The sequence below is a fragment of the Pelodiscus sinensis genome, chromosome 19 (assembly GCF_052426305.1).
Source record: "Pelodiscus sinensis isolate ZL-2025 chromosome 19, ASM5242630v1, whole genome shotgun sequence".
In the NCBI taxonomy this organism is placed as follows: domain Eukaryota; kingdom Metazoa; phylum Chordata; order Testudines; family Trionychidae; genus Pelodiscus; species Pelodiscus sinensis.
Genome location: NC_143070.1, coordinates 23,890,000 through 23,916,581, shown reverse-complemented (window position 1 = coordinate 23,916,581; position 26,582 = coordinate 23,890,000). Strand labels below are relative to the sequence as shown.

Below are 26,582 nucleotides of genomic sequence, written 5' to 3'. Positions count from 1 at the left end.
ACCACTTGTCATCACCTACAACCCCCAACTTAAACCTGTCCAACACATTATCAATAAACTACAGCCTATATTGGAACAGGATACCATACTCAAAGAGGCTCTGGGAGACAGACCCATAGTCTCCTATAGACAACCACCTAACCTCAAGATGATTCTTACCAACCACCACAGGACATACCACACTAATACCAACCCTGGTACCTTCCCTTGCAACAAACCCCGTTGCCAGCTTTGTCCACATATTCATTCTGCTGATACCATTATTGGACCTAACCAAGTGAGTTATAAGATCAAGAACACATATTCCTGCGCATCCAGAAATATAATCTATGCTATCATGTGCCGAAAGTGTCCGTCTGCTATGTACATTGGACAAACATCTCAGACACTTCGCCAAAGGATTAATGCCCACAAAACAGATATCAGACAAGATCACAAAGAGAAAACAGTTTCTTGCCATTTTAACCAGAAAGGACACTCTCTCAATGACTTAACCACCTGCATTCTGCTACAAAGACCTTTTACATCTGCACTTGAAAGGGAATCCTCTGAAGTGTCATTCATGTTAACATTCGACACTTTCCAACAAGGACTTAACAAACATTTGAACTATCTCACCCATTACCAAGATAGTTTCTCCAATTATCACCTCTAATACCATTAACTCACAAACATCCCACTCTCCCTACCTCTAACATCATCAATTCACAGACACTTACCTTCCTTCCTTCCCCCCCCCCCTTGCATCTCCCTCCTGTTCTGCAATGTGATTTGTCCTTTTCATATTTGTTCATTTTTTTTAATTGTATCCTTTGGTATATATGGTTGTGACTACTTTCTTCCACTATTTGATCTGAGGAAGTGGGTCTGGCCCACGAAAGCTCATCATCTAATAAACCATCTTGTTAGTCTTTAAAGTGCTACATTGTCCTGCATTTTGGATACCTCCTGGCTCCTCAGACCACTGGTCTGGATGGTGCGTTACAGACGTCGGAATAATGGAATTGCTGTGTAGATGCTCTCATTGTTATTGCAGTATAATGGCCATTATGACCAAGGAACGCTGCTGTGTAGATGCAGCCTAGAAGAAATGCTTTCATGAGCATGTGGGAGGAGCAAGGGCTCCTAAAATGTCAGGAGAAATGGGGAAATGAGGTCACCTCTCTAGACATAAAAGAGATGATTTAAGAAAAGAGGATGTGTCAGGAGTGGGATTTGAACCCACGCCTCCATTTGGAGACCAGAACACCCAACTAAGGGAAAGACAGATCCTTGAGTCTGGTGCCTTAGACCACTCGGCCATCCTGACATCTATGCAGCCCCCTCCAATGGCAGTTTTCTTACATGTGAGAGTTGCTCGGGGAGGCAGCAGGAGCACCTCTCTTTCCCCATCTAACAGCCGCTCTACAGCCCAGCTGGGTTTATCCCCACTCGCCCTCATCTACCGTTGTGAGGTGTTTTGCAGGGAGCTGACAAGAAAGAGAAGAAGAGAAAACTCTGGCCGGCAGGACTGAGGTTTGGGATTCTCCTGTGCCAGGGAGTCTGTGTCAGTGCGCCTGGGGATCCTGAGCTGGGTGTCTCCTGGGTTTGTTGGCTCCAGACCAGGGGTGTCTCTTCTGCAGGGCGATGCTTGTTCCCGGGGCTAACGCTTATCTCTGGGATACACTTTGTGCAGGGACCATTGGTCTTTGTGCCACATTACTTTCTGGGACGTGGGAGTGTGGAACCTGCCTCAAATAGACACGTATCTGCCCCCTGCAGTGTTCTGCTTGAGACCCCGGAGCCCTGGCTTTGACTGGTGCCTGGCACGTGGGGAATTAGATCTAGGGGGAGATTTCTAGAGCCCCACAACAGCTGCTGCTCGCATGCAGATGTGCACATCTGTCTGGGGTTACTGGGCACCCAGCCTGCTTCCTGTCCCTGCCAACCTGGGCAAAGCGGCATCACTGGCTCAGGGGTTCCTCTCCTCAGTGCACTGCAGAGAAAACCCTTGTGGGTTAAAGGGCCTCAGGGAGCCCAGAGCAGAGGGAGCTGGGAATCTAGTCCCATTGATCCCCTCAACACACACACACAGTCCCAGCCCCAAGCCCCCCCACATCCCTAATCCTGTGCCCTGATTCCCACATCCTCACCCCTGCCCTGAGCCCCACCCCCCACTGACACGCTCCCCAAGTACCTACCTTGAGCCTCCCACACTCCACTCCACACTTTAATTTCTTACAGGTACTGTCCTATCACAACCCCTCCCCCAACTTCCTGCCTTGAGCCTTCCCCTGCCCAAGGGGTGGTGCCCAATAGAACAGGCCCTGTAAGAAATGTGTCACTTTCACCCCTGGGAGCAGCTCAGCCATGCAAAGGGGCTGCCTGGGGTAGGACATTAGCCCTGGAGGGCAGGGGTGGGTGTGGCAGTGACATCACAAGGGCCTTTTGCAGCCCCTCAGCTTATTGGCTAACGGAGGTTGAGAGCCTGTGTGGGGGCAGGGAAGTAGCTGCCTGAGAAATGTGCTGGGCTGCTGGCTGGGAGTGAGCCAGGTAAGTCTCCCAGCCAGAGCCTGCCTCTGGCACCCCAGCCCCTCCCTTCCCTCAACCCACTGGTACCCCATGTAAACCAAACCCTCTGCCCCCATCCTGAACCCTCACCCCTCCCAGATCCTGCACCCCAATCCTCTGCCCCAGGTCACAACCCAGCCTCCTGCAACTGTTCCTGCACCCCAATCCTCTGCCCCAAGCTCCTGTCTGCACCAACCTGCATCCCAGACCCCCTCCTCCTCCATTAATAGCATGGAAAAGTGCAGCCCTGGGAGTGGTTCCCCATCAAAAGTCATTGCCCAGGCCAGCCCTAACCTGTGCAGCAACCCAGCCCCCCCCCCCCCCAACTGCTTAATGATCCCTGCCCTGCCAGGGGCTCAGGACTCTGCCCATGGAGCTGCCATGTCTTCTCCAGAGCCCTTAGGCTGGCACCGGGGAGGACTGAGTCCAGACAGTGCCCAGCAGAGTGCGGCAAGGGCAGAGGGAAGAGCTGGGATGTGCTGGTGGGGCCAGGGGTTGTTCTGAAAGGCTGCAGGCGCCATTAGACCCTTTTTTTCCTTCCCTGTCTCACCCCAGCGCTGAGCAACACTCAGTGTCAGTCTGAGCACCCGTCCTGCTCTGGGACGTGTCTCTGTGGCAGGAACCTGCCCAGGCGGCTCTCGCAGTGAGGCCCCTCCCTGGCAGCACCGAGCAGTGAGAGCTGAGTGAAGGGGGAGGCAGGACCAGGGGGAGAAGGCTCCATGACTGTGTCAGAGGGAGGCTCTGCCCTGGCCAGTGGGGAATCGTTGCCTCTCCGAGGGGCCCAGGCCTGGTGGGTCATTTCCCCAGGTTACTGAGTGGGGGCTGGAGCCAGTTCTGTGTTGTCGCCTTCAACAACCAAACTGAACCAATGGATCTTGTGCCCACCTGACACTGCGCTGGGCTAGTGCTGTGTGTGCCACAGAGCTTCCTGCAGGGCTGCCCACATGGGAGAGGGGAGGGGCAGTTTGAGTCACCCAGCTCTGCCCTTCTGAAGGGCTTGTGAAAATGGCAGGTGCTGTCTTGGCAGTGAGGGAGAGGTGGGAAAGGGGCCCTGAGAGAACCTCTTGGGTCACAGCTGCTGTAACAATGAGGTAAGATGAATGACTTGGCAGATGTCAGGTGAAAAGTGAGGCTGGTTTCTCTGACTCTGAATTGGACCCAGGCCTCAGCAGTGAAAGTGCTGAATCCTAACCACTAGACCATCAGGGACACCTGCACATGGGGTCTTTCCTTACCTTCGCTAGCCTTTCACAGGCCACTTTCTCTCCCCTTCAGGACACGGGTCCATTTTCCATTGGCCAGAGGGGACAAGAACAGAAACCAAACAGAACAGCAGAACAGCCAGACGGGGCCATGCCAGTTGTCCAACTAGCCCAGGATCCTGTCTCACAACAGCAGCCAATTTCATTGCCCAGTGGGAATCCTCAGAACAGACAATTAAGTGATGCCTCCTGTCGCCCATTCCTAGCTTCTAGAATATACCAGCTAGGGACACCTGCCCTGTCCATCCTGGTTAAATGCCATTGATTGACCTTTCCTGCATTAAATTATCCAGTTCTGTTTTGGACCTTCTTGTAGATTTCACCTTCACAACATCTTCTGGCAAGGAGTTCCACTGGGCGCAAAAATGCTCCCTTTTGATTCACTTTTAATTTGGTTACTTACCAGTTTCATTCTGTCACCCAGGATCTTGAGTAGGAGAATAAAAATTCTTATTTGCTTTCTGCACCCCTGTCATCATTACATAAACCTCTGTCCCATCGCCCCTTGCTTGTCCCTTTCCCAAGCTGAGAAGAAGAAATTCCATGAACTCGTGTGAGCTGCTGTTCCAAAGAAGAGGCATTTCCCGTGGAAAAGATGGCCAAGCCCAATGCCCTACACAGAGCCCCAGAAAATACCAATGGACACTGGGCACTTGTAAAGCTCCCTCTCGGGTAGCGCTACGGAATGGATCTGGCTGGCCATCGGGCTGACTAACGCCGTCAACAGACGAGTCCCAGTGAGACTTCTCAGCCCAAGTGCAGAGACTGTGGAGTCTCCCACTCCCAGCCCAGTGGCAGAGGGGCAGCACCCTGAGGAGGTGGGTCCCGGGGCAGCAGAGACCTTTGAAGGGAACGGAGATGTAAGGTAAGAAGGAAGGAGAACAAGTCACCTCTTCCCAGGTGAGATGTGGTGGGAAACTACCAGATCCGGTGCAAGCTGAGCTCCAAGGGCGGGTTCCTCCTTGCAGGTCCCGGATTGAGAAGCACCAAGGAGTGCTGTGCATGTGCATGTCCAGAAGGAACATGGATGAAGGAGCAAGAACATGGGAGGGTGTCAAAGCAAGACCCGGAGAGAGGGGGGGGGGGGGGGGGGGGAGCAGGACAGGGGCTGGGTGGGAAGAAAGGTCTCATATGACCTTACCTGGGGCCAGGCACCTAAACAGGAGGGAACCCAGCAGCCGGGGTCAGGGGGGACAGAGGCACTTACTTTTGCCGGGTAAATCCTCTGCTCTGGTGGGAGCAGCAGCAGGGTGGGTGGGTGCCGGGGGCAGGGGCTCCCCATTCCCCCTGGGACAGAGGCCCCTGTAGAAGCCCTGTGGGGAGGGGGTGGGGCAGGCTGTGCTGGAAAAGGCTGGGGGTGGGTGACTGAGTGGGGTGGGGATTGAAGAACAGGACCCAGAAGCCCTGATGCTGAAGCTCACCCTCAGATCAGACCCTGACGGATCAGAGTAAAGTGCCTCAAAGGAGCTACAGCCCCACAGTCCGGCCTAGGGATGGCTCAGCCAGTGGGTTAGAAGCACCGGGACACAGAGAGACTCAGGAGCTGCTCAGAGACAAGCACTGGTGAGAAGCAGAACAATTCCTAGAGCAGTCGATTGGTTCTGGCTCGTTTGCTGGGACTTGTCTCATTTGCATCCCTTGTCTGGAAAAGGGTGCCAATGTAGACACAGCCAAGGAGAACAGCAAAGTCCTGAGTCTCCTCCCTGTGACTGGCCCCTGCTCAGCCAATCAGAACTGGGACTAGAACTGGAAGACTGTGTCCACACTGGCATGTTATTGTGCAAGAAGGGCCACACTGCCCACTTGCTCTTGTGCAAGAAGTTTTACTGTAAAAGTGTGGTAAGAGAGGGCTTCTTGTGCAAGAGCTACTCTCTTTTCTAACAGGTGTAAGTCCTCTTGCACAAGAGCTCTTGCACAAGAGGGCAGTGTGGACACGGGACAGGTGTTTCTTGTGCAAGAAAGCCCCAATGGCTAAAATGGCCAGCAGAGCTTTCTTGCATAAGGGAGTGTCCACATTGCCATGGATGCTCTTGAGCAAAAGCACATCTCGCACATGACAAAGGTCTGGTGGGGAAAATACCCCCCCCCCCCCCACCTTCACCTAGGCTATGTCTACACTCCCAGCTTCTTGCACAAGAAATATGCAAATGAGGCTAAGCGTGGAATATCATGGAGCCTCATTTGCATACCTAATAAGCTGCCATTTTTGCAGAAGACGCTCTTGCTCCAGAAGGAGCTGTCTACACTGCCCCTTCTTGTGCAAGAAAAACCCTCTTGTGCAATGCCGCTATTCCTGAAAATTATCGTCGTAGAGGAATTGCACAAGAGAGTTTTTGTTGTGCAAGAAGGGGCAGTGTAGACGCTCCTTCTGGCTCAAGAGTCTCTTCTGCAAAAATGGTGGCTCATTAGGTACGGAAATGAGGCTCGGCGATATTTGACGCTTAGCCTCATTTGCATATTTCTCATGCAAGAATCCGTGAGTGTAGACACAGCCCTAGTGTTTTCCCTGCCTTGCATTTGGCCACCCCCCATGGATCAGGCCAGTGATTGCTAACCTTTTTTTAATACCATGGACAGCCAAACCCATTCACAAACTTTTGCCAGACTGGTAACATATTTACATAGCTGCATATACATTATGCAAATAACAAATATGCAAATATGGAACTAAACCATTACCAGTCCCTAACAGATCAGTGTTTGCAGGTATCTACACTTAAAAATTCACAGAAGAAATTCCCCTCAGTCTCCTGGGGGGGGGGGGCAGCTGTTCCCCCGGGGGGCTGGAGCCTGCAGAGGGAGGGGCGCAGGGAGAGGCATCCACAGAGGCAGGGGGCATTTGCGACACCCTGGTTATAAACTTCAGAAATGTTGTGGGGGCAGAGAAGTTGGTGCCCCCAAGTGCCACCACCAGTCACCTCTGCCCTCCCCCTGCCCCATGGGGATGGGGGAGCTGCCATTGTATCTTTCCCCATCTCCTTCTGTACAAGGCATGCCCTGTGTCTCCCCTTCCCCAGCCAGGCTGCTCTTACTCCCCCAGTCTCCTCCCAACCTCCCCTGCCCCCTTTCCCTTCCTGTGACACCCCCAAGTTTCCCTCCATTGCACCCTTGCTCCCAGCCACCCGCTGACTGGCATGATCCCCCCAACCTCCCTTCAGCACCTCCTGCCTCCCCTTCCTGCCCCCACCTCACACATCTCTGTTCCCCTTCAACCATCTTATCTGCCCCCACCCCACTTAATCCCCCTCCCCACCCTCTCTGGGGTGGCTCTCCCCGCCCCACACGAGCTGGTAGCAGCTTCCCTGGCCCCAGGCTGGGACCACAGCCCCCTCTGCTGAGGGCAGCCTGGGGCCAGATACCCCCACTGCAGCCCTGGGGGGTCTGCTCTTCTGGGAAGGGGAGGGGGACCTCTCCTACCTGCCCCCACAAATGCTGCCCACCCTGGGGTGGAGGCCGGGCTGGGGGCCGGGCCGGGCAGGGGCTGTCCAGGCTGGGGGCGCTGCCGTGGGAAAGGTTCCCAGGGAGCAGCTTTCTACATCCCACCGGCCCTGCGGGAGATTCCCCCTCCTGGCTGCAGCCCAGGCTCCAGGGGCCCAGCAGTGCTGCACCTAATGCTGGGGCTCAGGGATCCGCCCAGAGCCATTTCCAGGGGCCCTGCAAGCAGAGGGCAGGAAAGGAGCCCGGCTGAGGCTTTGCAGAGAGCTGGCTGGGGACCTGGCAGGAGGAGGCTCCAGCGAGCACAGAGCCTGCGCAGGGCCAGCCTGCTGGGAGGGGAGCAGGAGCATCCAGCACCATTCAGGCCAGCGGCAGCCGACACTGGGGGAGCTCTGAGACTCCAGGGCAAAGGCCTCCAGCCCCCCAGCCCCAGGGATTAGGTGGCCCCCAGCCCCTGGGATTAGGTGGCCCTGGAACCAGGCCCCCTGGAGTAGCATTGTGGCCGGGGGGCTCTGACCCACAGGGGGGCTGGCCCCAGAGCCCAGGGCCTGGGAGTCTGGTCAGCAAGTGAGATTCGCCCGTCAGTCCAAGCTGCTTTCTCCCCGGCTGCCGTTCCTGCCTGTCCCGTGCCAGCGCCGCACGCAGGCCAGTGGGGCAGGACGGGGGGTGTCAGTGGGGCCCTGCTCTCAGTCTGTCCCTCACAGGCCCTGTTGGCTGCTGGAGGGCTGAGCCCGTCGCCCAGGCCTGGCGCGGGGATGGAACATGGGGCACGTTTCCCCCTGTGAGCGTGTGCGGGGGCAGGAGGGAGACACACGGGCCCGGCTGAAGGTTTTGTGCTGGGGCTGGAGGCTTGAGCCCGAGCTGTCGGCTTCTGCTGGACTTGCTCCTCCCCTCTCTCCTGCCTTGCTGCCTCCTGTGGCCAGCAGCGCTCTTGGGGCAGCCAGGAGAGCCAGGACCAAGGGCAGAGGAGGCCGAGGCACAAGCTCACAAGCTCCTCAGAGGGGACAGGCCTGAGGCCTCTGGCTTCTGCCAAGGGGCTTTCTGTGGTGCCCAGCAGGGGAGGGAGGCCAGGCCCAGGCAGGAGAAGGGGCAGCAAGACACTGTGTTTCTGCCTGGTTTCACTCAAGGGTCCTTCTGCAGGTGAAGCACCCATTAGAGCCCCCTGTGTTGCTGGGTTCTCCTGCCCCAACACTCACCCAAGGGCCACCTGGGCAAAGCAGCCTGCCCGAGGCCCCCTTCCAAAGCTCAGCTGGCAGAGCAGAGGCCTGTGGCTGGGGATCAGCGAAGGCCCTTAGGTTGCTTTTTTAAAAAAAAAAAAATAATAATAATGGAGATTGCCTATCTCCTAGAACTGGAAGGGACCTTGAAAGGTCATCAAGTCCAGTCCCCTGACTTCTCAGCAGGACCAAGCACCTTTTCTGATGAATTTTTGCCCCAAATGGCCTCTGCAAGGATTGAACTCACAACCCTGGGTTTAGCAGGCCAATGCTCAAACCACTGAGCTATCCCTCCCCAAACATCTCTGTAGTCAGCATGGGGCTTGAACCCATGACCTTGGCATTATTAGCAGCAGGCTCCAACCAACTGAGCTAGCTGGGCTGCTGATTTAACTTTGGCTGAAAGGAGAGATTCTTCTTCCTCCCCCTGGCTGCAGGCCCGGCCTTAGGACCAGGCGGCTGCCTTGGGTCTGTCCCTTTGGGGTCTGGGGCTACAATTGCCAAAAAGGTTTTGGGTTCCAGCTGCCAATCTAACGTCTTAGGCCGCGCAGACCTCAAGACATGGCAGGAGCTAGAGGGGAACGGTGAACGGCTGCACTTTGGAATGGGAACATGTTCTCTGGAACCATAAAGTAGAACAGTTTGAGGGTTGTTTTGAAGGAGGGCACCATGGCTTAGTTGGCTAAAGCAGCTGCCTTGTAAGCAGAAAATCCTAGGTTCAACTCCCAGTGGTCCCTTGTGGTGAGGCCAATATGTCTCTTCTTTCCATCATATCCCAACACATATCTGGAGTTGGTTTTACTGTTTGCTGGTGTCCTAACAGTGGAAGTAGGATGGCAGCAAAAAGCTGGTGCAGGTGTCCTCTGGGTTTGATTTAGACAGTCTTATCTAGACTTGCTAAATCAAACTCTGGGAGATGGATTGCAGCAGAAATCTCCATCTGAGTGAAGACCTGGCCTAATGGTGCAATTAGTTAGATGCTGACCACAGCCAGTCTGAGCCATTCTAGTGCTCCGGGCATGTGGCACTGCCCGCCGGCTCATGGTGCATGTGCGGCTCCACCCTGGGTGCACAGTGCATATACAGACCCTCCCCCTCCATGGAGCTTGTGGTGGCAGGATGCTCTTGTGCTGCACAGCCTGGCCCTGCCACCACCGCTGGCGTGCAACCCAGGGTCCCCTGGGGCAGGCCATGCAGAGCCCCACAGCTGCATGGGGAAGGGCACTGATGACAGGTGCTGTGGAGGTTAATGCAGCCCCAGGGAACTGCTGCAGCCTGCCAGGAGCCAGGGCCTGATGGCAGCTGCCCCACTAGCTCAACCCTAAATCCAGTCCTGATGCCAACAGTAACAGCCCCACTGCTGGTAACTCACAGAGGCCCTTGCTGCCCGAGGAAGAGGTGTGGGCAAAACACAGACCACACTGTGAGCAGGATTTGAACCTGCACAGGGAAACCGCATTGGATTTCTAGTCCAACACCTTAACCACTCGGCCATCACAGCTCTGGGTGAAGTGGATCCAGGGGAACTGGTAAATAATCCCAGTGCACAGCCCTAATGTCACCTGCCACAGAGTTCACACAGCAAACCATTGCAACAGCTGTGTAGAGGAGTCCCAGCCGTTCTGCTCTTAGGCTGCCTTGGAGGTGAGTTCTGCTTCAAGGTCTTCTCTCCTCCTCCTTGGTCTTCCTTTCCCTTTTCCTTCCTCTTCTCTTCTCCCCTTTTCCTTCTTCTTGCTGGTGTCCTTCTTGGATCCCAGTTTATAAAGAGAAATTCAAGTACCGCTTAGTTCTACCTTAACCAATTATTTTAGTATAATTTCACTATCCAGTCGGCTAAGATCGAGCGCTTCCAGCCTCTTGGAGAGCCATGTCACAGGCACAAGCCCCCAGACACCCTTCTGGCCCTTCCAGGGATACATCGCAGGAGCAAGCAAGTGGCAGCATGTGCCAGGCACTCTCATGGTAGGGGCCAGAGATAAAGCTATGGTCCAAGGAGGAGTCTCTGCAGTCCAGGCGGAGGAATGCAGATATTTATGGCTGAATGGTTGACGGCCTTGCAAAGAAAGGCCACCTCCCCCCACCCCAGACCAAGTCAGAGCCAAGGTCAAGAAATTGCGGCAGGGGTATGTGAGGACCTGTGAGCGCAGTTCCCGCACTGGGGAAGCATTGCAGCACTGTGCATACTATGAAGAGCTGGACCAAGTCCTGGGGGTTGTGGAGTCTGGGATGGAGACACCTGGGCAGCAGCGGCCGCAGCTTCAGGATGACAACCCTGCTGACCAGCAGCTCCAGGATGAGGAGAAGGAGGATTCCAGGAACGTCATGACCCTCACCCTGGAACCGGTCCCCCAGATACAGGAGGCTTCCCAAATGTCTTCGGGCACCCGGGAGGGAACATCAGGTGAGTGTTGTGAGGTTGCAACACACACACAGGGCAGGCGGGAGCACAGGAGGTGATGCGCTATTGTGACGTGTCATGCTGATTGTAGGTTGGGGGACACCACACATGTGTGACCCCATAGAGGGCCATCCTTCCCCCACCATGTGTGCAAGGCACCACCTGCTCCTGCAGAATGTGCTGCCAACGGCTAATTTCCTAACACTGGATGCAAACAAGCAAGTGTAATGGGGATGTAGCTCAGTGGTAGAGTGTTTAACTGTAGGCAAAGTGGTTCCTCGTTCAACTCCAAGTGCCTGCTGAAAGGTTGGTCAACTTCATTGAAACCTTTGCATCTCCAATTGCATCACATTCTGAATTTCTGCTGTGCAGAGATTCCTAAATTACTGCAAATCCCTAGGCTGTGTCTACACTGGGCCATTTATTCCAGAAAAGGAGCTACTTTTCTGGAATAACTTGCCAGCTGTCTACACTGGCCCCTTGAATTTCTGGAAAAGCACTGACGATCTACTGTAAAATTGTCAGTGTTTTTCCAGAAAAACTATGCTGCTCCCATTCAGGCAAAAGGCCTTTTCCGGAAAAACTGTTCCGGAAAAGGGCCAGTGTAGACAGCCCAGTAGTCTTTTCCGCAAAAAAGCCCCAATCGCGAAAATGACGGAAAAAGTGCTTTTCTGGAAACGCATCCTGCCAATGTAGACGTGCTTTTTCCGGAAATACTTATAACGAAAAACTGTTCCATTTTAAGCATTTCTGGAAAAGGGTTCCAGTGTAGACATAGCCCTAATGTGTTTCTGTGTCAATGCGCATAAACCAGGCAAACCCATCTCAACTGAAACAAGTTAAAATCTGCTGTGTCTGGGTTCTATTCCCATCAATTCCGCAAGGGTGTGATCTGAAAGTCCTTGGTCTACCTGGGCTATGCTGTGCAGAAGAACAAGAATCACACCCACTGGGGGAGGAATGGCCACTATCTTTCAATTTTCTGGAGTTTGATTTAGCAAGTCCAACTAAGACTCACTAAATCAAATTCAGAGGGTACCCCACAAGCTTCCAGTACTTCTGTTCTTTGCTCCCTTTGGGTTCCTGAAGTAGGGACATAGCCAGGCTCAACTGACGGAGGCCAACTCTCGCTATGTAGGGTATGTTTACACTTGCACCCTCTTTTCCAAAAAGGGATGCAAATGTAAAGACTGAAAACTATAAATGAAGCCACCAGGGACACATACAATGGGCCTCCCCAGTTCTACATTCCCCACATAAAAACCAGAGAGTTTGTTCTTTCAACAGGGAAAAGTCCTGTTTGTGTTACCAGCAAGGGGAGGGGGAGAGGGAGAGGGAAGGGGATGTGTTGGGGTATGTTGAGGTTGGGAGGTAGGCACAGAGGGCAAAAAATGAGGAGTAATATTAGTTAGTTGAAACCAAGGGGCTGGGTTTGAACTACTGCAGAAAAAAGGACTCTGCCCCTGGAGCTGCCTTGTCCTCTCCAGAGCCAGAGCCTCCTCTCCAGAGCCCTTAGGCTGGCACTGGGGAGGCCTGAGTTCAGGCAGTGCCCAGCCAAGGGGGAGGGGTTAGGGTTAACCCCATGCTAGGTCTCAGCTGCTGTAACATGTGGCAAGAAGATTGACAAGGGACATGTTTTGGGAAAGTCACAGCTGGTTTCCCTGACTGGGAATTGAACACAGGCCACAGCAGTGAGAGTGCTGGATCCGAACCACTAGACCATCAGGGACACATAAAACAAGTCTCTTTGCTCACCTACACTAGCCTTTCGCAGGCCATTTTCTGTCCACTTCACGATGAGGGGGGGTCCATTCTCCCTTGCCCAGAGGGGACAAGAACAGCCAAATAGAACATCAAAGCAGCCAAACTGGGCCATGCCAGTTGTCCAACTAGCCCAGGATCCTGTCTCACAACAGTAGCCAATTTCATTGTCCGGAGGGAATGACAGTTATTAAGTAATCCCTCCATTCCCAGCTTCAGGTATACACCAGCTAGGGACACTTGCCCTGTCCATCCTGGTTAAATGCCATTGATTGACCTTTCCTGCATTAAATTATCCAGTTCTTTTTTGGACCTTCTTGTAGATTTCACCTTCACAACATCCTCTGGCAAGGAGTTCCACTGGGTGCAAAAATGCTTCTTTTTTTAACTTGGTTACTTACCAGTTTCATTCTGTCACCCTGGTTCTTAAGTAGGTGAAAAAATAATTTCTTATTTGCTTTCTTCACCCCTGTCATCATCACATAAACCCCTGTCCTGTCGCCCCTTGCTTGTCCCTTTCCCAAGTTGAGAAGAAGAAGTTCCATGAACTCCTGGGAGCTGCTTTCCAAAGAAGAGGCATTTCCAGCAGAGAAGATGGCCAAGCCCAATCCCCCAACACAAAGCCCCAGGAAATACCAGTGGAGATTGGGAAAGCTCCCTCTTGGGCAGCGCTACGGAATGGATCCGGCTGGCCATCGGGCTGACTAACGCCATCAACAGACGAGTCCCAGTGAGACTTCTCAGCCCAAGTGCAGAGACTATGGGGTCTCCCACTCCCAGCCCAGTGGCAGAGGGGCAGCGCCCTGAGGAGGCGGGTCCTGAGGCAGAGGAGACCTTTGAAGGGAACAGAGACAAGGGAGACGTGAGGTGAGAGGAAGGGGAACAAGTCGCCTCTTCTTAAGCGAGACGTGGTGGGAAACTGCCGGTTCCGGTGCAAGCCGAGCTCCAAGGGCTGGTTCCTGCCCCAGTGGCTCCTTGCAGGGCCTGGCTTGAGACTCCCCAAGAAGTGCCATGTGTGGCCAGGAGAGAGGGTGTTTACAATCCAGACAATCAATGTTTGCTGCACTTCTCCCTCCCCTCAGGGATGCTAAAGCTCAAGGCCAACTCCCCAGGCCAAGCAGCTGGTGGAGATGTGCATGTCAGAGCCTCTGCCCACTGAGCTGTAGCCTTCTGTGCCTAGGGAGCCAGACACTGCCAGGGCTGGAGGGAAATGGGGAATGGCTGCACTTTGGGAGGCAAAGGTGTTATCTGGGACCATAGAGTAGAACAGTTTCACCAGGCTCCCTGAGGAAGGCACCATGGCTTGGTTGGCTAAAGCACCTGCCTAGTAAACAGGAGATCCTGGGATCAAGTCCCACTGGTGCCTTGTGGTGGACTTTGTTTACTTTTTCCTATGTCTTTCTGGCCTCTGACACTCCAGCACTGGGGCACTTGAGCCCTTCAGCCAGATTCAGACCAGATCGGTCGGAGTCTCTCGTGCTCATCGAGGGGGATTCTGGACTTGCTGCTTTGGGAGCCAGGGTCACATTGCAGAGCTCCCCCGGGGCCGTCCCACGGTGCCACCAGCCCAGCACCAGCTGCTCTCTCTGCCCTCAGCAATGTGGCTGCATTTTATCCTTCCCCTTCAGTGACAACCGGCCATTCCCTGCCAGCCCCAGCCCCTGTAGCACCCATTCCTTTCCCCAGGAGCAGCGTGAGCACCAGTGCAGTGCCCTGCTGAGGCTGCAGCTGTGGGAGGCAAGCCCCTGGCTTTGGAAGGGAGACATGATGTCAAGGTGTTAAGTTTCACCCATGTCTAGTGTGGGGTGACCCACACTTGGGGGGCAGCTGGAGGTCCCTCCTGAGAGCTGATTTTCAGCCCTTCCTGTGTTTCTGGTTCCTTCCAACAGCTGGACTCTATCTAAAAGTTGAGGAATGTGTATTGGGAAGAGGGAATTTCTGCCTTTTCAGTGTTACTAGTGTGGCCTAGTGGACAAAGCATTGGTCGCCTAATCCTGCAATTGTGGGTTCAAGTCCCATCTGAGGTGATAGTTATGACATTTCCTAGTAAGTGCAATTCTCTTTGGCTTCCATTTTGCCATATTATCTGTTAGATGTTTGAACACTGGAGAAGTGTCCCCTGGAACTGCCATTCCAGGGTTATGAGTTTAATTCTTGAAGGAGCCATTTGGAGACGTCTGAGGCAAATCTGTCAGGAATGGCTCTTGGCCCTGCCATGAGCATGGGGAGTGGACTAGATGACCTCTCAAAGTTCTCTCCAGCTCTATGAAATGGTTTATCTCCTAATAAAGAGCATCTGTGGAGACTCTCTTGTGCAAGAAAGTTCTAATGGCTGTTTTAGGCACAAGAAATCCCTCTTGCCTGTGCACACTGCCTTCTTGTGCAAGAAGCCCTCTTTTCCAATGGTTAACTGTACATTTTCTTGCGCAAGAATGCACATGCAGGGTAAACACTCCGCTAGTTTTTGCACAAGAATGGCCATTCTTGCGCAAAAGGCCTGCAGCACAGACATAGCTGTGCAGTGTGAGAAAACCTCACAATAACAAGCTCAAACCAGCAGGTCCCACTGAGACTTGAACTCAGATTACAGGATTCAAAGTCCTGAGTGCTGCCCCTTACACCATGGGACCTACACACTGACCTCTTCATGGGCATTTGGGGACACTCAGTTTTCTGGCTGGCCTCTGCAGTCCTGGCTTTCCTCCTGCTGCTTCATCCCTCTGGCTATGACTACACGGCACATTTCTTTTGGAATAAGCTGTCCTTGAATAGTGATTCCAAAATAGTTTATTTCGAACTAGCACATCTACACTGCCGGGAAACCTCAGAATAGTCTGAGGCAGGCTCCCCAGTGTAGACGACCTGTCTCAGAAGAATAAGTTAGTATGTCCACAAGAAGGGGCTAGTTCAAACTAGCAGCAGTGGCGCAGCTACACAGGCCTTATTTTGAAATAGCTAATTTGGAATAGGCGTTAGTCTTTGTAAAATGAGGTTTGCAGAAGTCGGAAAAAGCCGTCTGATACTTCAGAATTATTTCAAAATGACAGAATTGCTGTGTAGACTCTTGCATTGTTGTTGTGGAATAACAGCCATTGTTCCAAAGCAACTTTTGTGTGTGGACAGAACCTGCACAGCCCAAGAAATGTGATTGGCAGCTCATCCCCACCATTGTTTTGTCAATTGCAGTGCAGGGTTCTGAAGACATGGACCCAAGGTAACCACCTTCGTTGTCTTCTGCTAAGGCCAGGCTGGAGGGAAAAGAATGGCTCCTTTGAGCCGGAGTTGAACTGGCGACCTAAGGATCACTTGCCAAACACATGCTACAGTCTGCCGCTCTACCAGCTGAGCTATCAAAGGGTGCCTGAATATGTATTCTTTGTCCAGGTTGTCCTTTCTGCAAGTCTCAGGGCAATCGCTCCCCCCAAGTATATGGCATTGCTGATGAGGGGCAGAGGTGCACAGAGGCTGTCACAGGTACTTCACATGCAGACAGACCCCTTCAGTGAAACCTGATCTAGATCCATCCATGTCACAGCAAAAGGAAGATAGTTGGGTTCTTCTCATGTGTCTTCTTTGTTCCAGAGTCTCTAGGGGTGCGGAAGGGTCAGGTCTACAAAAAAACAAACCAATTGAATGAACCTTAGTCTAGAAGCACCCCTGAGGGTTTCCTTCTATCTTTGGCCTGGAAAGGTCATCTGTAACAATATGGTTTCTCTGTAACCCTATTGGAAGGCCTGTAGCTATTCAGTAGGTCTAAGCTAAAGCCTTCTTCTGCAGCCAGACTGAAGAGCAGCAGCAATTAGCTGTAAAGCCTGGAGTCACATACTCATATTCCAGCTAAATGACACTGAAATAGTGTCACACTAGGCTGTGAGAAGGGGATCCTGTCCTAATGGCACCCACTGGTACCAGATAAGAAACAGACCTCAAGATGGGTAGAGAAAACTTAGTTAAACACCGTTTTGTCTGGCAAGAAACTGCTTATCAATAGTTGTGTTTGTGCAATGGGCATTCTATGATTATTGTCCTCCCTTTCCTATTGTTTGTCTGTGTGGTCGCTGTCTGGCTTGGATCTGTTTCTGTCTGCTGTAAAATTAATTTTGCTAGATGTAAATCAACTAAGGTGGTGGAGTATGATTGGTTAGGTAAATCACAATAGTATCTTATGACTGGTTAGCAAAATTATACTAAAGTAATTGGTTAAGATATTGCTAAGCAGGACTCAATTTTCACTATATAAACTGGGGTCCAAGAAGGAGACCAGCAAGAAGAACTCGCCTGTGAAAGAGCCTTCGACCAGAGCTTCCAGGACACCTCTGCACAACCCTGAGTAGGGCAACAAGGGACCCAAGCCCTGAGATCCCCAGCTCAGAGTAGAACATGCCTGGCCCCTCAGAGAGGACACCTCAAGAACCTGTGTTTCTATAGGGCTTTGAACTAAGGAGCTGCTGTATGTTAAACAAACACAGTGATCGCTACACCACAGAGGCTTTTCTTTCCTCAACTTAAACTTGGGAAAATATTCTGTTACCAACTCTTTAGCCAGCTCAGATTGCTGCGGGGGAAGGAATTCTCTCTTGTTAATTCTGTGCCCTCAGGAAGGGACCAAACCCCCCTTCCCCGTCCCAGGGACTCCAACCCAAACCCTGAGACCCAAACCCTGCCCTGGGGGAGCTCTGCAATGTGACCCTGGCTCCCAAGGCAGCAAGTGCAGAATCCCCCTCGGCAAGCGCAAGAGGCTCCAACCAGCCTGGTCTGAATCCAGCTGAAAGGCTGGACGGCCCCGCTGCTGGAGTGTCAGAGCCCCTGTCAACCAGCCCTGTGTTTGTCCCGTCTCTTTAAAGGAAGGGCACGGCAGGGCCCACACACCCACCAGGAGTCTCAGGCACGTCTCTCGCACCCAGCTGACCATGGAGCAGGTCTCCGTGGCCCGTGTGTGGTACCCAGGGGCTCTCTCCTGTGAGCCCCCCCAGGGGAGTCTCACACAGAGGTCTTGGGATCACAAGCTTCCTGACACTCTCATTATGCAACAGGGGCAGGTCCAGCCTGGTCTGTAAAAGCTGCTCTGGAAATCAGAGAGCACCTAACGTGACTCCAGTGGGATTTGAACCCACAACTTTGGAACGACTAGCCTATCTCACACTAATGGCTACAGCTTAGAAGTCCAAGACCCTGATTATTGCACAGTAGCTCACAACAACCCTCATTTCTTCACTCTGCTTTGCAGCAGGGTAATTGCTGGGCTAGAATAAAGGGAAAAGCTGAGCCAGAGGAACACACGCTCCCCCTCCCACTCTCAGACCCCCCATACCCAGCCCCCTGCCCAGAGCCTCAGCTGTGGCTTAAACCTGGTTCCAGAGAGAAGAGGCCAATGCAAACAGCCCCATGGCAGCGAGGGAGTCAGCACATCAGTGGGTGGGGCAGGGAGCTGGGGGCAGATCTTGGCTCTAACTCGCTAGGCAACCTTGGCCTGTTCAGTGAATCTCTCCCTGTCTCCATGGCCCTGTCGGTACAGCAGGGAGAGCAACACTCACAGCCCCACAGGAGGGGGCTGGTTTAATGCTTCACCCCACAGCCCAGCAATGAGCCCCCAACTCCCCCTGTGCTCTGGGAGCCAGGTTTGCTGTGTGAATTCTGTGGGGCAGGTGCTATCAGGCCTGGGCACTGGGATTAGTTACCAGTTTCCCCTGCCCTCTGGCACTGCTCAGATCAGAGCTGAGGCGGCCGAGTGGTTCAGGTTTTTGATTAGAAACCAATAGACTAAGCAGGTCCACAAAATCCACTAGTTCTGCTGCCCCAGAAAAGTAAATGTGAACCTCAGTCCTCCCTGTCCCTTCCCCTCACGCCATGGGGCTGGAACGCCAGAGGAGTGAGGTGTCTTAGTTGGGGGCCACATCACAGAGGGCTGGGGGCCTTTGGAAGAGTTTCTTTGTGTCTCACTTTTGTGGCCCCCAATTTTCTGCGGGTCAGTGGCCCCCCAACCCAGAAAAGGTTCCCCACCCCTGCCATAAATAAAGCAACACTGAAACCTTGTGTGCTGGCCGTAATGTTTTCCTTTATTTAAAATTAAGGTTGATCAACTAACATGAGACAGTTCAAATGCTTAATTGTTTAATGTTTTAAATTAAACTTTTCTCCCCAACTGCAGCCCTAGCGAAATGGCTTGGGTGTAATTATGTCATTAGTGGCGAGTGTCCATTAGTAACCAAGAGTCCATGGAAAGGTTTGGGGAGGGCAGAGGCTCAGCAAAGGGGTGGGGTTTTGGGGAAGTGATGGGATAGATTCTGGCTTGCCCTGACATTTCAAAGGTGACCTTGGGGGCATGTGGCACCTTGAGCAGTCTCTGATGTTCCCTGTGTGAGCCCCAGAACCAGCCCTGAGTGACGGGGGAAGAAGGGGAGCAGCTGACACATGCCAAGGGGATGGGCAGGGGAGGACATGAGCCTGCAAGGCAGCAGTGACATCACAAGGAACTTTTTCAGCACCTCAGCTCATTGGTTGGGAGGCAGTGACCTCACAGAGGGACCATGGTAACAGCCAGGTGGGACAGGCTGCAGGGCTGGGGCATCTCAGAGACCCCCATGGCCTGGCTGCCTGGAATCTCCTTTGTGAGGTTTCCCCTTGAGGGCAGAAGGAATTGAGGGTCCCAGCTGGGAATGTCTCTGTGGAGATTTCCCCTTTCCCCAGGCTGCAATGGGAGGGGCTGGCACTGAATTGAAGAGAGATCTGGGAGAAGCAAGAGGAAGTGTTGCAAACATCCAATGAGGATGGGATTCAAACCCAGGCATGCAGAGCACAAAGGATTAGCAGTCCATCACCTTAACCACTCGGCCACCTCATCTGAGTTGTAGGGGTTTGTTACCAATTACCCAAAGCCAGCACTGCCAGGAACCATTGTGCCACTTGCTGGCTGGCCAGGGACACCAGGGCTGGAAGGTTTTGGCTTTTCACAATGTTCTCTGGGCTGTTGTACAAAGCTCAGTGCTCGTAAGAAACCCAAACACCGCTTGGCTACATCTACCCTGCAGGCTTCTTACACAAGAACTGTTTTGTGCAAGAGCATGTCCACACTGCCATGTGCTTTTGCGCAAGAATGTCTGTGGCCGGTAGGAGCAGTGGCAAGTGGCCAAGGGAGTGAGTGAGCCTCATTTGCATATCTAATGAGCTGCCATTGTTGTGGAAGAGGCTCTTGTGCAATGCCGCTATGCTTAGCCTCATTTGCATATTTCTGGCACAAAACCCGCCAGTGTAGACAGAGCCCAATTGTTTTCACTGTCAGGGTGCTCAGTGGTCCCCCCTCTTCCTACTTGCTCTCCCAAAAGAAACAGACCTGGCTCCCCTTTCTTTTCCCCCAGCAATTGGCATGCTGCAAAGCAGATATCAGGGACAGCAAAGCTAACAGTCTGGGAGGCTCTGCCTCACAACAGGAAATGTGTTGGATTTATAAGCTGTGGTGCTCTGGGTGAACCAGAGCAGTGATTTAAAGATTGTGGGTTCAAATCCCATCAGAGTTACTTTAGCTGCTTCTTCATTTCCAGGGCAGCTTTTACAGAACGGGCAATCCTTAGGCTGACACTAGGATGGGCTTTAGTCCAGCAAACCCCAGCGAGAGTGGAGGCAAGGGCTGCTCTGAAAGGCTGCAGGTGCCCATGGACCCTTTTGTCCCTCCATGTCTCCTACCAGTGCTGTGCAACACTCAAGCTATGTCTACACTACACTGTTCTTCTGAAAAAGCTCGGTAAATTGTGAACTCCAATTTGCATAGCTTTTTCTGCTTCTTTTTTTGGAAAAGGCTTTTCTGACATTTGGCCTGTCTACACTGGGCCAAATGTGGGGAAAAAAAACCCTTTTTTGGAACATCCCTTCTTCATAAAATGAAGTTCACAGAGATGCCAGAAAATCATGTCAGCCTTCTCCTCTTGGAAGTCTTTGCTGCTGTCTACAGCCACGCGTAGGCCTGACTCTGCATTGCCAGGGCCCCAGCCCCTCCCAGACTGCCAGACAAGAGTCAGAGCTGCCAGGGGACAGGTGTTTTCAGACTCGCAGCAGGGGGCACAAATCCCTCTCTAGCGGGCCTGCAGGAAAGGAAGCCAAAGAAGGTGGATTTTGAGGACTCTGCCTCCCCACAGCCAGCCCCACCCCACAGGCTTTGGCAGAACAAGTGGGGGGGGGGGAGGGGGAGGTCTCTGCTCACCCTACTGAGTCCCACTGAAATTTTGAGCTTTTGTCCTGCCCCCCTCAGCTTGGCCTCCCTCCTCTGCCCCATTCCTACCTCACTGCCTTCTTGGGCAAGTCACACAAGGGAAGCAGCAGGAGGAGCCAGCCCCATACGCCAGCATCCGAGGGCAGGGGAGGCTGAGACAAGTGTCCATCAGGTGCCTGGCCTGACCCATCTGGCTTCCCAAGGCTGGCACCAAGGGGCATTCTCAGCTGATGTCACCCCCGCCTGTCGCATGGAAGTTGGGTTTATCCCAGGCACAGTCTCAGTACCAGGAGCTGTCCTTACCCAGGGCACCAAGGGGAGCGGCAATAAGAGAAGACGCTGTGTTTCTGCCTGACTCTGAACCAGGGACCTTTTGCATATTGGGCAAATGTTATAACCACTGCACCACAGAAACACAGAAACACACATCAACTGTGAAACTTGTCTGACTTCTGTTCCTAGCTCTTTCTACAACTGCTCTGTGGGGGAGGGGATGCACCATGTGAACACTCCACCTCTTGTTCTCATGGAAGCCAATAACCCGAGCTGCCAGCTCCTCATTTTCTTCTCAGTTCTAGCCACATCAGCCCAGGGAGGAGAAAAAATAACCCTCCACCCGCTGATTGTCCCCATCAGCTTCTGTAGCTTCACCTCCTTCCACAGCAGCTCCAGCTTTGAGCTACAAATCAAAGCTACTAGGGCATTGCAGCCGCATAGGCCAACAACAGGACCTCTGGGACATCTGTAGCCTTTGCTGCAAGGGGACACAAAATCAGGTAAGGTTCCCCCCGATACCCAGATCCCAGCCACCCCAAGACTCGGCACCTCCAGCTTGCTCCAACACTTTCCCTTTCTCCTGCACCCTTTCTCCTGGCTACATACAGGGCACTTTTTGTTGCTTCTCAAGTCAGGCCTTGCAAGGACCCACCAAGGGCTGGTTCCTGCCGTGGAGCTCGGCTTGAGTTTCACACCTTGTCTTGCTTGAGAAGAGGCAACTTGCTCCCCTTCTTCTCACCTCACGTCTCCCTTGTCTCTGTTCCCTTCAAAGGTCTCCTCCACCTCAGGACCTGCCTCCTCCGGGTGCTACCCCTCTGCCACTGGGCTGGGAGTGGGAGACTCCACAGTCTCTGCACTTGGGCTGAGAAGTCTCATTGGGATTCTTCCATTGATGGCGTTAGTCAGCTGGACCCCAGCCAAATCCATTCAGTAGCGCTGCCTGAGAGGAAGCTTTCCAAAGGTCCATTGGTATTTCCTGGGGCTTTGTGTAGGGGATTGGGCTTGGCCATCTTCTCTTTTGGAAATGCCTCTTCTTGGGAAAGCAGCTCCCAGGAGTTCCCCTGTCCAATTGCCCCTTGCTCGTCCCTTTCCCAAGCTGAGAAGACGACGTGGAACGTCGTCTTCTCAGCTTGGGAAAGGGACGAGCAAGGGGCAATTGGACAGGGGTTTATGTAATGATACAGGGATGCAAAAAGCAAATAATTTTTTCTCCTACTCAGGAACCAGGGTGACAGAATGAAATTGCTAAGTAATCAAGTTAAAAATAGACGAAAAGGGAGCATTTTTGCGCTGAGTGGAACTCCTTGCCAGTACGGCCGTTCTAACCTCAGGGCTCAGGGTCAGGGGTCTCAGTGGACCACCCTGATTTTCACGCAAACCTGCTCCTGGGTGGCCAGGCTGGCAGCTCTCCTGCCCTAGACGGCCACTTTCCTGTGCCTAGGGTGGAGGTCGTGGATGAGGTCCACGATGTCCGCACTAGATCAGGCGGGCGCCCGCCTTTTGTGGGCCCAGGCAGGCTCCTGGGAGCCACCAGCCTGGTCCCGGGAAGAGGCAGAGGGCTGGGTGGCAGCGGGTGGCGGTCTTGTGCCGTGCCAGGTGCAGGGTCTACTGGCTGGGTGCTGGCAGGCTTGCACCTGGAGCGGGCACCGTAGCCAGCCCATGCCCCTTTAAGGGCTCCGGGGCCGGGAGGGGGGCAGAAGAGTTTCACTGGTAGTGCCCAGAGTGGCCACCAGGGAAAGCTGGGGAGGGCTAGCCTCCCACTAGTTCGAATTAAGTGGCTACACAGCCCTTAATTCAAACTCGTTAATTCGAACTAGGCATTAGTCCTCATGAAATGAGGTTTACCTAGTTCAAATTAAGCAGTCCATTAGGCACTACACAGGCAAACCGCTAGTTTGAACTTAATTCAAACTAGCGGTTTGCCTGTGTAGTGCCTATCAAAGTTAATTCAAACTAATGTCTGTTAGTTCGAATTAACTTTGTAGTGTAGACATACCCTCAGTCTGGTTCCTAGTGGGCAGATTCCTGCAGCCCTTCACCTGGGAACATCCTGTCCCTCAGTGCCTGGAGACCAAAGAGAGAATTACCCATTGAGACTCAATTCCACTTTTGTCCCCAGCTGGTCTCTCCGGCCCAGAGGTGAACAGCATTGGAACCTTTCAGGGGAAGGTTGAATATCCATGGACTGTGTTGCCCCTGTTCTCAGGCTGGGGGAATTCAAGGAATTCTAACTCCTCCAGGCCTGTTAGAGCTGAGACTGCCTAGCCAAATCTTATCTGTAAATGAAATAGAATCACATGGAATTGTTTCTGTCCAGGTGTGAGACGGGGCAGTTCCAGCTGCCAGAGGAGATTTCCCCTGAACTGGAAGAACAAGTCAATGCTTTCTCCCAGAAAACGATTGCACTGTCAGACTGAGGGAATTCAAAGGTACCTAGAAGGGATGGAGTAGGGGAAAGTTGTTTAACTATTAGAAACTATTGCATCTGGCCTCTGAAGCCAACCATCCCATGCCTCAATTCCCACATGGAGAATGACGGCCCCATCATGCTGCTCTCCTTAGAGGCACTGAGCAAACAGAGTCCACTGCTTGCAGATAGAGCCAGGGGTTTACATTTGATTTCCTCATTTGATGAGCAGCTACTCACGGGGAAGCTTAGGCGCAGCCTCTCTGGGCTGAGCACAGGCCAGCTGGGCAGGAGTGAAGAGAAGCTGCTTCTCTTCGCTCCAGTCCAGCTGCCCTGCGCTCAGCCGGGAGGGAGCGCAGGACGGAGTCTTCCCTCCGTGGATGGTGTAGGGGACTCCCTGCCTCCAAACCTTCTTCCCTGCCCCAAACCTGTCCCCTGCCCTCCTGCTCCCTCTCCCTTGCTCCCCCCGGCACCCTGCCTCCCCTGCAGAAACTACTGGATGATGGTGAAACAAATGATTTTTATTAAGTGGTCAAAAGCAGCAATTAACAAGTAGGTGTTTAAACTAGCAATTGTTTAATACTTTTACAGCGTAGAAAAGCTTGGGCACAGTTATACCCAAGTGATTACAATTCTTTGATTACAATTCACTTAAATCAATGTCTCTAATTTGCTTAACGAAAAATACAAAAACAAGGACAATATAATGATAATAAAAACTTTGTCTAAAGCCAGTCCCTCTGTAGTTATTTTAGGGCAGCTGGTAGAGTTAGTCATAAATCTACTTTTTACAACTTAACTCCTAGACTTCTATTTCTAACACTTATACTTAACCTAAATACAACACTACTACACAACACAAAATTATACAATTTACACAGTGTGGTTAACAGAACTTAGATACACTTTACAGAATTACACAGTGAAATTAACACAATTTAACTATTAAACCAATAAGTAATACATTTAAGCAATAAACCAATTAATACATTTAAGCAATACTCACAAATCCAGCAACGATAACACAAAGACACACTAGAACTCAGATCATGCTCAGGACTCGTGCACCCCTATATTTGATTCGAAGGCAGCCTCAGGGTGATCAATCCTTTAGCTGGGCAAAAAAAAACACATGCCCTCAATACACGGAACCTCCGTAGAACAAAGGGATTGAGGGTCTTTTATACAAAAATTCGATATCTAATGCCATGCTAGGGTCTGCATTTGGCAGGACCTGACAGGCTAGTGATGAGGTAGTATGACAATACTAGGCTAGTGATGAGGTAGTATGACAATACTGCCCTATAGGAATTTTTGTGATGTATGCGTGATCCCCTCGTGGACAGGACCAGATGGGGCATAGTTAGTGTGAGACAGTTGTGTTTTATTACCCTATGTTTGTTTTTTTCCTCTTGCCTCTAAGACCGGTCAAGCTATGGTCAAATGAGGCTTATCTGTAAGTGCAGCTAGGCACTTATCTAGTTATACTCACCTCCCTATTATTTTGGCGTCTGTGAGTCCCCAGATGCCTGTAAGGTCAAATTCCATTCACAAAAACTGCGTTGTGCCCTTACAAGTTATGCTTTCTCAAAGTGTGACAGGCCTACATTTTCTGTAAGCTGCTTTGTGTGGCTGGATGGGCTATACGCGAAGGCCATGGACAGAAAAAGCCTGGTTTCCAACAATTTTTTTTTAGAATCAGCAGTATAAGGATTGGGGATAGCAAGTGATGGAGAGGAGGAGAATAGAGAGGGCGGGGATTCAAGGAAGGGGTAAAGCTTCAAGGAAGGGGCGGGACAGTAGATCTTGGCTTGGTCTCATTTAAAAAGTGATCTTTGGTGTAAAAATGTCAGAGACCACTGCTTTAGAGCCTGGAGACTGAGTCTACATAAAGGCACACCAGCAGACAAATGCCCAATCTCTCTGGAAAGGGCCTTGCCCAAGTCCTGCTAACCACTCACACCGCTGTAAAATGTGAAGGACTCCAGAGCTGGGTACACGAATTGCACTGCAAAAAGGTACCTCCCCCAGCTGATCTCCATCAGTTCTCAGCTACTGCACCTCCCAATTGCAGCAGAATCAGTTACACATTCTACAGAAAGTCTCCACAATATAATTTACGATCACGAAGGAAAAAGGACTTAATCCCCACGACTGAATTGTTTGGTACAAGATTTTCATGATCCTGGGAGTTTGTTATTGGAGATATATATATATCTCCAATAACAAACTCCTATATCAGAGAAAAGGGGTGGTAAGCCTCCCATTTTTAATGAATTCTACCATCTAAGACCCATAGACAAAGATTGACAACTAGCAGGATCTAGAAAGGCATCAGGGATTGTTAGTTTTTTTGTAGGTGTTGTTAAGTTTTGTTACTAATTTTATGTTGGAAGCCTAAGTTTTAAGTATGTTACATTTTATTCTACTTGTTCTCCTTTCTTTCTTTACCCTTGCTGAATGGCGGAATTCTCTAAGCTCTGATGTTGCTTGGACTAAAAATTCTTATATTCATGCAACTGTAGCTCTAGATAAATTCAAAGCTTTGGCTAAGTGTTGGTTGTGTGGACAAAACTCTCCATCAACATTCCAATCTCCAGACCCATCACTGCTATAGAAGCAAACTATTCTAAGTTACAAAACTGGGGAAGCGAGGCAGCTGATCAAGACCCTTCCTGGCACCCTTATCCCTCAGATTATCATGTAAATTTAGATAATCTCTTAACTCAAGCACAATTTTGAGAAAAGTCAAAAATTATAATAACCACCAGTTATTTGTTGGGCTACAGCTAAATTGTAACCTTACTATTAATGCAACCCATTTAATTTAACACTGGTTAAAAGACAGGAAACAAAGGGTAGGAATAAATGGTAAATTTTCAGAATGGAGAGGGGTAACTACTGGTGTCCCCCAAGGGTCAGTCCTGGGACCAATCCTTTTCAACTTATTCGTAAATGATCTGGAGAAAAGGGGTAAGCAGTGAGGTGATAAAGTTTGCAGATACCACCAAACTGTTTAGGATAGTCAAGACAGAAGCAGACTGAGGGTATGTCTACACTACAGCGCTAATTC

General features: G+C 51.8%; 3 non-coding genes across 3 annotated transcripts; all 3 read right to left on the bottom strand.

Moving 5' to 3' along the window:
• Positions 1-1,200: 1,200 nt before the first annotated feature.
• Positions 1,201-1,309, bottom strand: TRNAL-CAA (transfer RNA leucine (anticodon CAA)). The gene is made up of 2 exons: positions 1,272-1,309; positions 1,201-1,246 (listed from the first exon to the last, which is right to left on the bottom strand). It is a non-coding gene; the product is annotated as a tRNA-Leu (tRNA).
• Positions 1,310-12,519: 11,210 nt separating this feature from the next.
• Positions 12,520-12,591, bottom strand: TRNAE-CUC (transfer RNA glutamic acid (anticodon CUC)). The gene has a single exon. It is a non-coding gene; the product is annotated as a tRNA-Glu (tRNA).
• A 2,590-nt stretch (positions 12,592-15,181) lies between these two features.
• TRNAQ-UUG (transfer RNA glutamine (anticodon UUG)) lies at positions 15,182-15,253 on the bottom strand. Its single transcript has one exon. It is a non-coding gene; the product is annotated as a tRNA-Gln (tRNA).
• Positions 15,254-26,582: the final 11,329 nt, after the last annotated feature.